Source organism: Ctenopharyngodon idella, chromosome 18 (genome assembly GCF_019924925.1).
Source record: "Ctenopharyngodon idella isolate HZGC_01 chromosome 18, HZGC01, whole genome shotgun sequence".
In the NCBI taxonomy this organism is placed as follows: Eukaryota; Metazoa; Chordata; class Actinopteri; order Cypriniformes; family Xenocyprididae; genus Ctenopharyngodon; species Ctenopharyngodon idella.
This window is the reverse complement of record NC_067237.1, coordinates 32,169,933-32,187,014: the sequence shown is the minus strand read 5'-3', so window position 1 is coordinate 32,187,014 and position 17,082 is coordinate 32,169,933. Positions and strand designations below refer to the sequence as shown.

Here is a 17,082-nt window from a genome sequence, read left to right as displayed (position 1 = left end):
TGTCGATGACGTAGCATCCTCGAAATTCTGGCTTCCGAGGATCCTTCCTTGACATTGAGAAACGCCTACTGTACACCAATTACAAGCATAGATAAATACATCATAAAGTTACAAATAAAGTATAAGGTCTAACTGTAGTATGAATTTTCGTGTACAGAAATGTAGTAATTAAATGCAAAATGACACTGTTCACTGTATAAATTTAATATAGATTAATCTTTGTTAAAGCTGTGTTTTGCTGTTTGATTTACATGACAGACAACAGCAGCTATTTATAGGTTGCTGTCACTTTAAGAGTAAGACTCCATGCACGCACACATCCGATAAATACACTTCCGAATTCTCACCTTGTTCACTTAAGGCATAACCGAATGCGTTTACGAGAATACTTGTGGAAAGGGGTATTTTGACTGACATAATGCGTGTATGTGTCCATCTAAGTGCATTTAGGACGCGAAAGAGATATCAATTTGGAGTTTGCGAGCTATCTGTAACGCGCCTCTCTCTCTCTCTCTCTGTGCGCGCGAGCCTTGTATGCGTCTGTGGGCACCGATAACAACGTGGCGTGCGATACCGAATTAAACCCTCTTTTGCCTCTTCTAGCGCTGGAATGGTTTTATATCTATTTAATGTGTAAACTAGCAAGACAAAACACGTGCAAATGATAACCTTTCACTCTATTGCGGTTAAACTTGTAATTGATCCGTGAATCACATGCGTGCCGAACCGTGGTGCTTGGTCCGTACGGATCACGGATCAACAACGATCCGTTTAACCACTAGTAAATATATTACTAAAATTACACTGGGTCTCAAGAAAACCATCCGGCGTTTTAAAGTATCAATAAAGAAATACTATGAAACATTAAGAACCTTTTTACTCTAAAAAGAACCTTAAAGCAACTCAAAAACCCTATACAGACAAAAGATAAGTAGAAGGTTCTTTACTCAACCTGCGATGCTGCAAAGAACCACTACAGAACCTTCATTATACTTACTTAAAATGCTCCTAAAGCACGTGTTACATGTCACAGCTGTGGGATGTCTTGAAATAGACTTGAATGAGTATTTGGGTGGCTGTGAGCATATGTGTATGCATGTGATGTGTTTATGATCTGTAGTTTATAGTAGCTCAATTACAGCAGCTTTTCAAAGGAGCCAGAGACGCTCACACAGCGAGAGACTCCTTTGTTTACTCCCTTGAAAAGGAGACTAATCTTTTTTTATTTTAATATGTTTGGTGTGACAAAACCAGTAGGAGTTTCATTTTTCCCACAGAGAAATTCAGCAAGGCTGTGATTTCAGTGTCTGCCCACAGAAAGTCCAAAAATACGCCCATCTAGAAACGTCTCAGCCTACACGCCGCTCAGATGATGTTTAGTAGACGTTTGTTCACCATTTCTCACACAGTATGCGTAAGTTCTTCACATTGCTAACAATTAGCGTCAGCATCACTCCAAACACACACTCACATCAGCACAATACTTGTTAATGCCATTTCGTTATCAAAATTTGGTCTAATTTCTCACTAATTCCTAAAAAGGAACACTAATTAGGCTTTGAAAGCTCTAAAAGTCAAAGATATATTCAGCCACCTCTTCTAAGTCTTTAACCAAAGAGCATTTGAGTTTCATTATGAAAAAATTAGCATCAAAGTAGAATTATCTGGACTTTGTAAGGATAATCTCACTAACTCTAGTAAAGTCCTGCTTTCACTAGCTGGTTATTATCCTCTTAAACACCTTCTGCTCTGATTCTCTACTATATGGTTCTCCATGGAGAGACTTTTAAAAATCTTTCCTGTAATAAAAACAACGTAAATGAATGATAAAGGTGCATTAAATGTGTTTGAGTCTAGACTAAAGATTAAAGGTGCAATGTGTAACATTTGTGAGGATCTACTGACAGAAATGCAATATAATTTACATAACTATGTTTTCAGTGGTGTATAATGACCTTACATAATGAACCGTTATGTTTTTATTACCTTAGAATGAGCCATTTATATCTACATACACCGTGGGTCCCCCCCTCCATGTCAAGTCACCATTTTGCGCCAGCATTTTTCTACAGTAGCCCTAAACGGACAAACACTCTACAGAGTGCGTTTCGTCACTATGTTGTTTAATTTTCTTCTAAATCATTTGTGTTTTAGAGGCAGCTTGCATCATCACTACGTTGAATACGCATGAATAAGAAGTAGTAGTAGTAGTAGTAGTAGTCGCCTGGTTTATTAGAAGCAGAGACCGTTTTTTGTCTTGACTAGCTTGACTGGCTAATGTACTCTCTGCTGTCTCAGACGATAACATCTTTGTCTTGTGTCGGCCAGACGGCCACTATAGCTTCTCTATTTTGCTTCGAACGGGAGGGGTGAGCTGCCGTTGGATGCTGCTAGATGCTGCTAAAATTTACACACTGCACCTTTAATTATGAATCCAAAAACTGTATGAATAGCCAATCTTTTTAGAATGAATAAATGACCAAGTGCCATGGTAAACCCTAATTCTATAGAAAGCGTATGCACATCAAAACCATGTTGAGTGTAGCACACAATGCAAATAAATAAATAACCTATTATTGCTACAAATTTTATTCTACAAATACAACATTTAAAGAAATAAATAAGGCAATTTAAATTAAAATAAATAAATTAAGTGCAATTAAAATAGTGTGTGGACATTTACTCTTTTTATCATGTAAACACTGTATGAACACTACATGAATATTGTAATCATTTAATACCATATAATCAAGGAGCCATGGTATATGTCCCAAAAATACAAATCATAGGATTTACCATGGTACTGCCACAGTACGTTTTGTGTTCTGGTGTATGTTCTGCTTTTAGAAGATCTGAAATAATGATAATAGCATTAATAATAATAATCATTTTAAAAATGTAACATATAATACAGTTTTTTTAAACTTTAATGTCTACATATCAGCATTCATTAATGGGTAACTGATTATATGAAATATGGATTATGTAATCAGATTCCAAATTGGGTACTTGTAATTGGATTAAATCACATTTTAAAATACTCATAATCAGACTGAAGTTCCTTTATTATTGACTGATGATGATGATGATTACATATTCACACAAGTGCCAGTGAACTATTCATAATTTATTGATTCTCAATAACTCTTCTTTTTTTCCTTCTTTTAAATTTTTCTTTATAGACATTTCCTTTCTTAATTCACAGAAATCATTTCACTTTCAAGGAATGTTTTCTCACCATTGCATATCTAATTAACTCCGGACAAACACATTAATTATTATTTGAATGATCAATTAACCATGTATTGCTATGTATTTGGAAGGATTTTGTCTTTCAGACATATTAAATTACAAAATTTTACTGTAATTTCAATGTGATGCAGGATTTCCCAAACATTTTTGTCAGCCAAACACCTTTGACCCATCAAGTCACCCTGAGATTTTAAGTTAATAATTTTACAACACATTATTCATGGCTCTCTGATGTCACTTAATAATGGTCACATGATAAACAAATAAAATATTTCATTTTTTGAAATAGTGTTTTTATATATGTATTTTAATTTTAAATTTTATCATTTAATTAATGATTAGCTTTTCATCAACTTACAAATTCCCTGCAGTTCCTTCACGACCCCCATTTTTGGAAACCCTTACGTAATGTCTATTGCACTTTATGTTGTTGATAACAAAGAATGGGATATATTTTATTTCTCTTAGCATTTTTTAAATCATTATGGTACAAGATTTTTAAAAGTTAAGTCAAAATGTAATCAAAAAATAATCAAGAACTAGTCAGATTATATTACATTACCAACTACAAATTTCATAATGTAATTTGCAATCAATATCGTACTAAAATTTGTAAGTAATCTACCGAGCACTGTCCTTATTCACAAACTCTGCACAAAAACTCTTCAACCTGCAGAGTTTGCATTCCAAATCACAAGATACTCATGTTCAATTATATATTATAATATTACATATGATGTTACATTTTGCATGTTATTGTTAGATGATCTCATGAGGAGACACTGATACCTTGAAACGGAATCGCAAATCTAATGGGATTTCCCTGTAGCCACAAGGCAGAATCTCTGAACATTTTCTGCTCCTGTTTATCAGGGGAAACCAACATCCCCTCAGGGTGTGCATGTGTGTGGTTAATCTGAGGTCTATAAGCACTATTAAAGTGAATGTATAAGCTAACACACAGCTGAGAGGTGCCGTCGATCATAATCCTCTCATTTCACTGTGGATTTGGCTCATACACAGACTGTTAATCAAAAAACCATCAATTTTTCAATTCAAAAATAAAACCACCTCCAGTGAAAAAGAGTTCTCACAAAAGATGCATTAACGCAGAAGTGCGCAGACACGATCTGTGACACAATTAACACGTTGCCACAGACTCACATTGTAACATGTTTGTGGCAAACTGCAGGCTTTCAACACTCGTGAGAAATATCAGCAGACCAATTACTGAGCACTGACAGTACAGATGAATAAGAGGTTCTTGCAAAGTCTGGATGCTGTTCAAGGTAAACATAGCAGTGCATTTTGTCAAAATCGTATAGGGCTGCACAATATTCGAAAAAACTGACATTGCGATACCTTGTTTTTCTGCGATATATTGCGATATGAAAAATAATGGTTACCAGATAGCTCTATTTGGAAAGAATTAATCATTCTAGAATAACTGGTGTGTTTTTTAGGGAAGCAAATCTGCATAGAAAATAATAAATTGCCAAGCATGGATAAATACAATAGAACAAACATAGAAATGAAACAAACTGTGCTTTATGTTTTTCTGTTAAGTTTAACAGTATTCAGGTACAGAAATTGAATTATCAAATGCAAAATAACACTGCATAGTCTTCACTGCATAAATTAAATATAATTACTCTTTGTTAAATCTATAAAAGTGCTTTTCTCTTTGTATTTTGTTGCTTGATTAACATTAATGACACAGACATCAGCAGGTATTTTAGGCTGCTGTCACTTTAAGACCTAATGCACGGATCCAATATAATGATACGCATCCGTTTTCTTTCTCAACTGTTCATGTAAGCCATAAATCATTGACTGTGTTTACAAGGATATTCACCGAGATGGCCATTTTAACATAATTTTGCGTGTATGTGACCGTTCAAGCACAAATAGATGCGAAAGAGACTGGAATTCGGTGTTTGCATGCTGTCTGCCAGGCTCTGTGTGCGCACAGTAAACAGCGTGTGAGATTTGAATTGAGTTCTCTTTCGCATCTTCTTGTGCTTGAATGGTTTAAAATAGCTTGAATGTTTAAACTGACAGGACCTAAAACACGTGCAAATGATAAATGTTCACTCTATGATGGTTACGCTTTGCAATTAATCCGAGAATCACGTGTGTTTTGAACTGTAGAGCCTGGTCCGTACGGATCACGGATCAACTACGATCCCTATACTTGATATCGCACATCCTTGCGATATGCGATGCACTGATACTTTTTACAGAATGAGTCCAAAACCGATACTTTAATTTTTGATACTCGCCGGTATCTGTATTTTCAATTTTTTTTTTTAAATATTGGGTAGAGAAACCAAAAGAACATCAATCCTATTATTCGTTTAGCAAATAGATAGCTCCTTCAGTTATTTTCAGCTTAATTATGCCTGTTAAAATGTATCGTATAAACTGTTACTTTCAATGTTCATTCTAATATAAAATATGAACATAAAATATTTTCATATTTTATCTTTCATTTAATAGCAAAGCGCATATTCAGAGCTGCTCCACTGCACCGGCACAGTAATCACATGACGTTTTCCTGCAATAATGTAGGGAACCATTATACATATACATAAATCACGTAACAGTTAATGTTTTTACTTACATATACGATTTAGTTTCAATCCAAATCCCTATAAAAAGTACAGGGCTCCAGACTGCGACCAAAATGGTAGCATTTTGCAACCTTTTTTCTTGTCGATGCATCTACATTTTGCTAGAGGTCACACTGGTGCCACCACAATGTTGCCCAACTGATAAGAGCTGCCATTTCTGTTGCATATGAGAAACATCAAACGGCAAATAAAACGAAAACCACTCGTTTGAGCTGCACAACGTGGACCATTTATCAGCTCAGACCAATAATAGACAGTGCAGCACAAGATCAGAACAGGTTTATGCCTTGTTTATACTTTCGCCTGGCTCCGCACAGCGAGCCTTCGCTGAGTGTGTGCGTTTATACGTTACTTGACATGCTCGCCATTGTACTATTCTTTGAAATGACGGGGCGATTTGGAGTAATTGTCTTCTAAACCATCAAGAAGCAGTGGTGAGAAGAAGGTACACACGACAATGTTTGTTTTTATTACACTTCACCAAACCCATGCTACAAAAGAACCAAAGAATCATGTAAAACCCAATAAACCTGGGAGATTATTACTTGTGACAGTAAAAAAAATCCACATATGGATATGAGAACATGTGCATAAAACTAAATTAAACAACAATCTCGTAATATTTTCTTATTTCATTAAACATGGCCCTTTATTTTCATTAAAAAGGCTTATTTCTGCTATTTTAGGCTCATTTTGTAAATATAAGCAATTAATTTAGACAAGCGCAAACTGGGTGCCGATAAGAGATGCCAGTACAGACGTTCCTGCTTGGCCAGAATCGCCTCAAAGTCGTGTATCTTCGGAAGCGGAGCTGCGCGAAAAGTTACACTCAACGTGCACAACTGCCAATACCACAGTGATGTCTTTTTTGCTGCACTCGTGCTGACGCGTCGAGTATAAACCAGGCTTTGGCTGCTTTTTTGTAAATAAAACTTTGTTTGTAGGCAGCGTCTGCGCACAAAGTTACCTCACAAAACTCATTTCGGACAGACTTCTGAGGCAGCGTAATGGTTTAATGATCTACAGCAAAATATAGCAAGCTTTAATGATAACTAAGCAAGTATTTAATTACTACAATAGTATTTTATCACTAGAAATGACATCAGAAGTGGAAAACCTTGGGTACATTTACTGATCACCAACCTCAACTTTCAGACGCCATTTTTATTTTGTTAGCTCACCTGTCACAGAATGGAAAGCACAGGATTGTGGTATATCAAAGGCAGCAAAGCATACATCTATGTTGCCTTCAAAAATCGATCAAATGAAGGTATATTGGGAGATGGGAAGTGAGGATAACATTGGATTCTGACATGCCTTGATGCCTTCCTACCTTAGAATGCATCCTCCGAATGCAACATTGTTCAATTTTTGAATGCAGCCTTTACTTGCAGGCTGATCTTGATCACGCAACAATTTTACTACACAGAGCTGGGAGATCCAGTGAGAAAGCGTTTGAATTCGTTGCAGAATAATAACGTCGCTGCGAGATCTAGTGAGAAGCATTCGAATTCAGCGCAGAATTCTCTGTTATAAACCATCGATATCAGATTAAACTGCGCTGACGTAGAAACCAGGAGAGACATTGTGCCATGAACGAACAAGTTATAGAAGGCTTTTCAGTCCACATAACACCAACATTCACCATGGATTTAATGTAGTAATAACAATAACTGTAACCATGGTATTGTGGCAGAAATAATGCTTTTATATTATTCATTTCAGGTTTCGTACAACCTTTTGAGAGTCAAATTAAACCACTTTTCAAGGACTTTTAAGTCACACAACTTTTTTTTCCAGCACTTAAAAGCTCTAAACATTTTTCATATTTTTAATGTGATGACCCAAAACATTATTTGTTCATCCTTCAAAGATTGTCAACATTTGTAAAACTAAAAGTTTCAAGATGCAGGAAAACTAACACTTGGTGGCAAACAAACACTTTTATTCAAAAATAAAAAAAGCGATGAAATTACCACTATAACCAGTTGATGGCTGTATATATATATATATATATATATATATATTTATTTATTTTTTTACATGTTTTTCACATACTTTTGAATTTATATTTAGACATTACAAAATCACTATTATAAAACAACAAATAATAATTGTTTATAGTTTGACACTTTATTTGTACTGAAATATGAAAAGTCACAAAGTGTCATGAAAAATAAAAACTTCAAATTGCAACTGAATTACACAAAAATTAAAGAGTGCTCCTTTTATAATCTCTAAAGCTATCAGTCAGTTTAGTATGACACTATAGAAGAACAATGGTAGCCTACATTTAATAAGAGTAGAATATTTACATTTTTTCCCCTAAAATACTTAGCGCTTTTGCATGTTACTATTGTTAATAAAAGTTATTTATCTGCATCGCAACTCAAGCTCAATGCTTTACTGTCAGATGTGCATTTCCAAGAAATAAACATGTAATATTTGTAACTGCACATATTAATGCAAAACAATAGTAATTTTATGATTAAATTACCTTTATAATCACCCCCCTCCCCCTACTCTTCCATTCCAGCACCTGTCACTCCTACAAACGACTAAAAGAAATCTTTTAATTATGACAGAACCCCAAATGCTTCAGCATACTTGCAGCACAATCCATAAACCTTTAATAACTTGCAGTCATACTGCGATGGCAAGCTTTTCTGTACAAATTGAATTTCAAGCTGATAATGAAACTATCAATGAAAACAAACGAAGCGTTTTCTGTGCCTGTTCAGCCACTGTAACGTTAAGACCATCTATCAGAAAAGCTATTGATGCTTTTATTGCAGGAATGGTGGATTGGACAGCACATGATGAGGAAGCCGTCTGCAAGGGTCCAAGCATCACCGATTCAGAGCATCGTCACAGATTTTAATAAACATCAACTTTCTGGCCTTTGGATTATGAACGCTTCACATTTTTGTTTGTTGGGTAACTTCACATTACACTGTCTATGCTGATTTTGGTCAGAGCTAGAACAATACCATTATTTTTAGTGTAACCAATCAATTATAATATCAACAACCAATAGTGATTATCTTCATTTAAGTGTCCAATAATGTTTTATTTCTGGATTTTGACACAATAATATATAGATCATTAGACAACCACATTAAAAACACAACACACACACACACACATATATATATATATATATATAAAATGTACATTAATTATCGATATGTAACACGGACAATGCAATGTAAAATGTCACCCATTGTTACATCAACTGATGGAGTTAATTTTGTTTCGCATTCCCTTGCTAAAACACAAAGTACCCACATACTGGCTATAAATGGCTGTAAAAATGAAATTACATGCACAGAAATGGTCATGGATTTTGTCTAAAAACACACTGACTGCTGTTCGATACTGACCAATGTGCTGTTTTCCTTTGTATCAATCAAGCAGGAATGCAATGATAAAAATATGCCAAATTTAAAATGATAATGGCATAAACCCGAAAGCATCGTGAATCAATGCGAAAAAAAAGAAAAGAAAAAAAGAGAAAGTAGCACAGGCGCTCAAATGCGCGTTACACCGTAACGCTGATCAACAAAAGATCTTTTATTGCGTCATAATCGCTGTTACATTGTTGCACATGGATGCGTCTGATTTTTTGATCGCGCTTCGTATTTCCTCATAACAGCGTTTATGATTTGATCTCTTGTGTGTTTAAAGGCCTCAAACTCCTCCAGACACCATTTTGAGTGTCTCTGTGTCTCAGCTCTATGGAATGTCCAAATGCATGACAAGGGAATGAACAAAGTCAGCATGAAAAATCCATCTCATTCATGGATCCGTCCCGAAAACGGCGTTAACCGATATTCTGAACTCGAATAGGTGAAACGAGTGCATCAGTTTTTTTTAAATCACCATTAGACAGCATTAGAAAGAGCCGCACCATCACTAACACACATTGGCAGGAGAAAAGCATTGCTGCTGTTTGATGGTGGTGAAGCTCTAATGGTGGTTGGATGGTGTTTCTGGACTTTGGAAATCACTACACTACTTTGGAAATCAAACTACATAAATTGTTACTTACCACTGGGCGATGGTTTAGATAGGTCACCTTGATCCAGTCTGTGATCCCGGTTTAGAGCGATCTTCTGGGTTGCTGAGGGTCAGTCTATTCTCCGTGAGTGTGAAGGTTTCCTCCTCCGGTTGATTTTTCAGGCTGTATGGAAGCACATAAAGCGATGGGGGATGGGGGATGCCAGAAGAGAAGAGAGGAAGGGAGGGGGATAGAAAGAGAGCGAGAGAGAGGGGGGGGCAGCAACATGGAAACACAAGGGGAGGACCTCTGTATCTGACGCACGACTGAACGCACCAGTCACTCAGTGCACCATCCATTCGCCATATGCACGAGCAAAAATCATCTAATATGGCCAAATTGGAATGCATGCGTGTGCATGAAAATAAACCATACTAAATTCTGCTCTAATAATCCATATGCATAAGCATCCATGTATGTGTAGTCTATGTGAAAACAGCCTAAACGATAGTCAGAAAAATGCGGCAGTTCATGTACGCACTTTTTTTCATGTACGCATTTTTTTTTTTTTTTTTTTTTTTTTTTAGTGTTGGTGTATTTTAAGCAGGACATGTAGGGCTTTTATTGCAAAAACATCCATATTTAAATATTTATATTATCATTAACAACAACAACGATAATAACAACAATAATAATAATACTTTTATTGATCATTTTCTTAAAAAAACAACAACAAAAAAGATGATAGGCTAGTTGATAGTGACGAAAATGTATTTTTCCTTAGACAGCCTATAAAATTAATAATGAATAAATACCAATTCGATAATTTTTTTGCCATAATATAAACTATATAAATTTGCCTATATATAAATGTAATAATATTAACAAGAACCATAATAATATAATATAATATAATATAGGCTAACAGCAATTGTTTTAGTCTTCGCGCCCTCTAGTGTCTGTAATGAACCTCTACATGAGGTAGGGAAAGAGATGAAAAGGGTTTTTACAGCGACTCAAGCAATTGAAACAAGAAATATGTAAACTAGTCTTATATTTCACAAGTGGGGCAATGAATAAATCTTAGTATCATTCTGAATGGCCAATTTCCTGGTGAACCGGATAAAGAGAAAGCAGCTCGGTCAGCTGGGAAAGAACAACAATGCCACCTTGTGTTTCGAACATGATATAAAATTACATTTCATCTGTATCGCTTTTCCTTTTGTGTTCTTGAGAGATTATTTGAAACGTATAGGCCTATACAATGTATATTACATAAATTCCCTTACAAAAGGGAACTTACATTTTGAATAATAGTATACTTATATGACATTGTGTATGGCATGATAGGCTAATTATTCAGCTACATGTTATTACAGTACTTCAAAGAGCACAATGGATTTTCCATCTTGGTTTATTCATGATATCACCATGTAATTCCATGATATATATATTTTATATATATATTTTAATGTTTAACATTTTTTGACATTTGCTTAAAGGGATAGTTCACCCAAAAATGAAAAATCTATCATCATTTACTCACTCTCAAGTTGTTCCAAATCTGTATAATTTTCTTTGTTCTGTTGAACACAAAGGAAGATATTTTGAAGAAAGTTTGTAACCAGGCCACTTTGGGAGACCATTGACTTCCATAGTAGGAAAAAAAACTACTATGGAAGTCAATGGTGCCCCGAAATTGTTCACATTCTTCAAAATATCTTCCTTTGTGTTCAGCAGAACAAAGAAAATTGTACAGGTTTGAAACAACTTGAGGGTGAGTAAATGATGACAGAATTTTCATTTTTGGGGTGAACTATCCCTTTAAGCGGTATAGTCAGAGCAAATACAGAGCTCCAGTTCTTATGAGATGAGAAACTCAACAGCGCCCTCCTCTGACAATGAACAGACTGGCCGACAGTCTTATGAATTTACAGTGAGAGAGAACATTACAAATACGGAACATTTGGATTAGAGTCTCCGACTTACAACAACATTTTCTCAGCATATCGAGGCAAGCTACAAAAAAGTTTCAACACTTCCTAAAATATCATGGTAGTTCCCAAGCTATTCTTGAAAGTATGAAGCATAGTAGTGTAAATACTATGACACATAAATCAGTCTCATAAATTACTTTTGCCGTACCATATTTCTATGGTACTCCAAGGTATGTCCAAAATACCATGGTACTACTATTGAAAGAAAAAACCCCCACAATGGTACTATGGTACATGTCCATAATACCATGGTACATTTATATACCATAATACAAACATTGTATCAAACCTGCAAGTTTCAAACTAAAGAACACAAACTATCATCTTTCAAGGTTAAGGGTATTTCAGGTGGATTGTCTCTGAAATACAAGTGTATAGCAATTCTGCAAATGATTCTTACTAATATTTTATATAAGTAAGCATTATATTTCTTATGGTCTATTATATAGATTCTTTTCTATTATATAAAGTGTCTCTAATCTTTTAGACAGTAATGTACTTAATTTATCCATTATTTATCATCTTTAAGTGGAACCCATAATCTCAACCCTTAGGCCTAAAAATGTACTTAACTATCATTGGCACTTTTTGTAGGCTTTCTTAACTTTCTGCCTATTACTCTAAATTATTTATTCTTTATCTTATTAGATCAACTTCATGACTTGACTCCTCTGTAAATCTCACACCAACAGAAAATCCTCCCTGCTATGACAGTGAATCACCACAAGAGGGAAATGAGGATCTATTCTCACTGGGCCAGAACATCTGGTGGGCTCCACCCAAAGTACTGTGTGTCCTTAGCTTGGGAACAATTTAAAAAATCTCACTTGTTTTGAATAAGTACCAAAAGTGACATAACTGAGCTTTTAAGGAGATTTTAATGAGGCCAATGAAACTTCCATTTGATATATGTAATCCTAATTCAGGAAACGGCTTCCCAAACAGCATTATTTGAAAATGTTCTAGTACATGGTGTGAATGTGTAAAATAAAACAAAGATAATCGAATCCATGTTGTTTCATTCAATGTCACTGTGTTACTTGCAATTTCTGGTAACAGTTTACAGTGTCAATTGTTGTTAATTGAGATTACTCAGTACGCAAATGTATAATTACAGTGTAACAAGGACACCTTAAAATAAAGTGTAACCCAATTTCATTGTAATTATTTGTGAAATTTACTAGCAGAGATGTTTCAGAAATTATTCAGAAGAGTGTAGGTTCTTTTCGCTCATTTGTTTATGCAGTCAATGGATATCTCTTTGTCAAATGTTTTCTTTGCTGCCCCAAAACGGTATCAGATGCTAATACTATGGAACTTTATTTATCAGTATCACTCACAAAAATACCATGGTACTACCATGGGTTTTTGGACACGGTACCATGGTATTCTTATACAAACCCGATTCCAAAAAAGTTGGGACACTGTACAAATTGTTAATAAAAAAGGAATGCAATAATTTACAAATCTCATAAACTTATATTTTATTCACAATAGAATATAGATAACATATCAAATGTTGAAAGTGAGACATTTTGAAATGTCATGCCAAATATTGGCTCATTTTGGATTTCATGAGAGCTATACATTCCCAAAAAGTTGGGACAGGTAGCAATAAGAGCCCGGAAAAGTTAAATGCACATATAAGGAACAGCTGGAGGACCAATTTGCAACTTATTAGGTCAAATGGCAACATGATTGGGTATAAAAAGAGCCTCTCAGAGTGGCAGTGTCTCTCAGAAGTCAAGATTGGCAGAGGATCACCAATTCCCCCAATGCTGCGGCGAAAAATAGTGGAGCAATATCAGAAAGGAGTTTCTCAGAGAAAAATTGCAGAGTTTGAAGTTATCATCATCTACAGTGCATAATATCATCCAAAGATTCAGAGAATCTGGAACAATCTCTGTGCGTAAGGGTCAAGGCCGGAAAACCATATTGGATGCCCGTGATCTTCGGGCCCTTAGACGGCACTACATCACATACAGGAATGCTACTGTAATGGAAATCACAACATGGGCTCAGGAATACTTCCAGAAAACATTGTCGGTGAACACAATCTACCGTGCCATTCGCCGTTGCCGGCTAAAACTCTATAGGTCAAAAAAGAAGCCATATCTAAACATGATCCAGAAGCGCAGGCGTTTTCTCTGGGCCAAGGCTCATTTAAAATGGACTGTGGCAAAGTGAAAAACTGTTCTGTGGTCAGACGAATCAAAATTTGAAGTTCTTTTTGGAAAACTGGGACGCCATGTCATCCGGACTAAAGAGGACAAGGACAACCCAAGTTGTTATCAGCGCTCAGTTCAGAAGCCTTCATCTCTGATGGTATGGGGTTGCATGAGTGCGTGTGGCATGGGCAGCTTACACATCTGGGAAGGCACCATCAATGCTGAAAGGTATATCCAAGTTCTAGAACAACATATGCTCCCATCCAGATGTCGTCTCTTTCAGGGAAGACATTGCATTTTCCAACATTCAATGCCAGACCACATACTGCATCAATTACAACATCATGGCTGCGTAGAAGAAGGATCCGGGTACTGAAATGGCCAGCCTGCAGTCCAGATCTTTCACCCATAGAAAACATTTGGCGCATCATAAAGAGGAAGATGCGACAAAGAAGACCTAAGACAGTTGAGCAACTAGAAGCCTGTATTAGACAAGAATGGGACAACATTCCTATTCCTAAACTTGAGCAACTTGTCTCCTCAGTCCCCAGACGTTTGCAGGCTGTTATAAAAAAAAGAGGGGATGCCACACAGTGGTAAACATGGCCTTGTCCCAACTTTTTTGAGATGTGTTGATGCCATGAAATTTAAAATCAACTTATTTTTCCCTTAAAATGATACATTTTCTCAGTTTAAACATTTAATATGTCATCTATGTTGTATTCTGAATTAAATATTGAAATTTGAAACTTCCACATCATTGCATTCCTTTTTTATTCACAATTTGTACAGTGTCCCAACTTTTTTGGAATCGGGTTTGTATTAAATTCATGCAAATACCATGGTAAACAAATTTCATGTATGCCTACCATGGAGCTCCAAAGCATTTCCAAAAATACCATGGTACATTGACAAATATTCAAAAACATGGTACTGAAAATGTTAAGCTGGTTTGACCTGTTCCCTGCCACAGCAAGGGATAGTTCACCCAAAAATGAAAATTATGTCACAAAAGAAGATATTTTAAAGAATGTCGGTAGCCAAACAGTTGATAGGCCCCACTTCCATAATATTTCCCCCCCCCATACTATGGAAGTCCATCAACTGTTTGGTTACCCATATTCTTCAAAAATATCTTCTTTTGTGTTCAGCAGAAGAAAGTAATGAATACAGGTTTGGAACAACTTGAGTGTGAATAAATGATGACAGAATCTTCATTTTTGGGTGAACTATCCCTTTAAGATTAGGACTAATAAAGATATAATTGCTTATGTTTGAGTGGTTAATTCCACCTCTTCTCACCCTGACGACAGAAAAAACATGTTTCTCTTACAGAAGTGTGCACCTCTCAAGTTTTCTGAAGTATAAATAACAATGTCTGGTGAAATCAGACATGACAAGGTGCCAAAACACTCCTCATTCATTATCCTAACACAAACAACACTGAGCAGAACCGTGTTTAACAGGTGAATGAATGCAACATACGTGTTGAGAGCAGAGGACACTGCAGTATGCTAATCAAAAGTGTTAATGCGTCAGCCCTCATCTGAGGAGGCAAAGCGCAACATACTCACCGCCACTGCGTGTGACAAAAGTCATTTATGAAACAGCAAGATCAAAAGAACTAGTTGAAGCAGCCAGTGAACAGTATAATTTTCATGCCTGCTACAATGACATGCTTCTCACAAAAGTGTCCAGGAATTTGTTCGACACAATCTTTACAACTGACTGACTGCACTTTCATTTTGCAAGTGACAAAATCAGATCGGTGTGTTTCAGGTCGGCTCATGGATCCACAAGACTAATTTGGCTATGCTATCAGCAAACAAATATGAGTGTACACACAAAAAGATGTTCTAAGTATTTTTGCCTTGTTTTCTATCACAAATATTTACAAATTCTTACAAGCATTTACTTGAGAAGGAAAATGAAATAAGATATTTCTGTCATGACAACTCTGTGTTTGGCATGGTAATGGGTATGACGATGTTGATATGTTTGGTCTTGTCGGAATAGATCTGCTACGCTGCTGTTGCTGTTATTACCGCTGCAAAGCAGATACGGGATTTTCTACTGCCAATACATACACAAAATGCTGCTGTGAGAAAATAAGACATGCTGCTGTTGTACAATATAGCATACACGAATTACCCATAACAGATCTATACAGGTGGAGCTGGGGAAGGTGAAGGGTTTCTGAAAGCAGGCTGCAACTGCTACAGCAAATGCTGACCAAGTATTTGAAGGTTGAGCAGTGAGCTCATTGGCTACTGATACAGCAGGAACCAATCAGCTGTGCCCTATAGAGAATGATGTGTTTGCAAATAGATTGCATTAAGGACCTATCAGCCTGCGCCATCTAGAGTTTTGTGACAAAACTTTGTATTTAAAGCTGCAGTCCTTAACTTTTCTTGGTTAAAAATGATCCAAAATCAATTTTTGAGCAAGTACATAACCAGCCAGTGTTTAAAACTATCTCCTTACCTTAGCCCGATTCACAATGGTAAGCTTGTAATAATGTTTTATAATAAAATCAGTACTGGTGGATTTTCGCTGGAAATTCGAGCATGCAGCCATTCATCTTTGCGTCATTACGTCACGTCTGTTTACATAAAGAAGGAGTCCCAGCTAGTATATATGGCATTTGAGGATGCTACAGGTGGTGGATCATTTATAGCCTTTTCTCACAGCAGCTGGAATAATTAAACTTATTTTGATGGTGGATTGTAATCCAGAAAGGTCCAAATGACAATCATCAGTGACGACTGGAGACTCACCCGTAGACAAAAGCAAAAGACTTCGGACTGCGGAGTGGCTACAGAAATTGAAATCTACAAGTAGCCTCACACTAATACGCACTAAATACACATAGTCACGCAATGCTGATGTTGTTAACATTAACAATTTGAGAACAAAGTATAACAATAATAATAATTTGCTCGGTTTGATGTGATATGAGCTAAGCGATCGTTAGATTTAATCACCATTGGCAGCGCAATTTATTGTAATGCTTTTTTTTCTCAGTTGGTCAG

At 36.0% G+C, this 17,082-nt stretch overlaps 1 protein-coding gene across 4 annotated transcripts in view; it reads right to left on the bottom strand.

Annotated features, from left to right (window-relative positions):
• The window catches only part of fam168a (family with sequence similarity 168 member A), a 65,826-nt gene extending 55,648 nt beyond the window's left edge, over positions 1 to 10,178 (bottom strand). For 2 of the 4 annotated variants that reach the window (XM_051870496.1, XM_051870498.1), the window contains exon 1: positions 9,937 to 10,178. The gene's annotated coding sequence lies outside the window, so the exon portion shown is untranslated. The remainder of the gene's footprint in view (positions 1 to 9,936) is intronic. The other 2 variants (XM_051870497.1, XM_051870495.1) reach the window with 2 other exon arrangements.
• Positions 10,179 to 17,082: the final 6,904 nt, after the last annotated feature.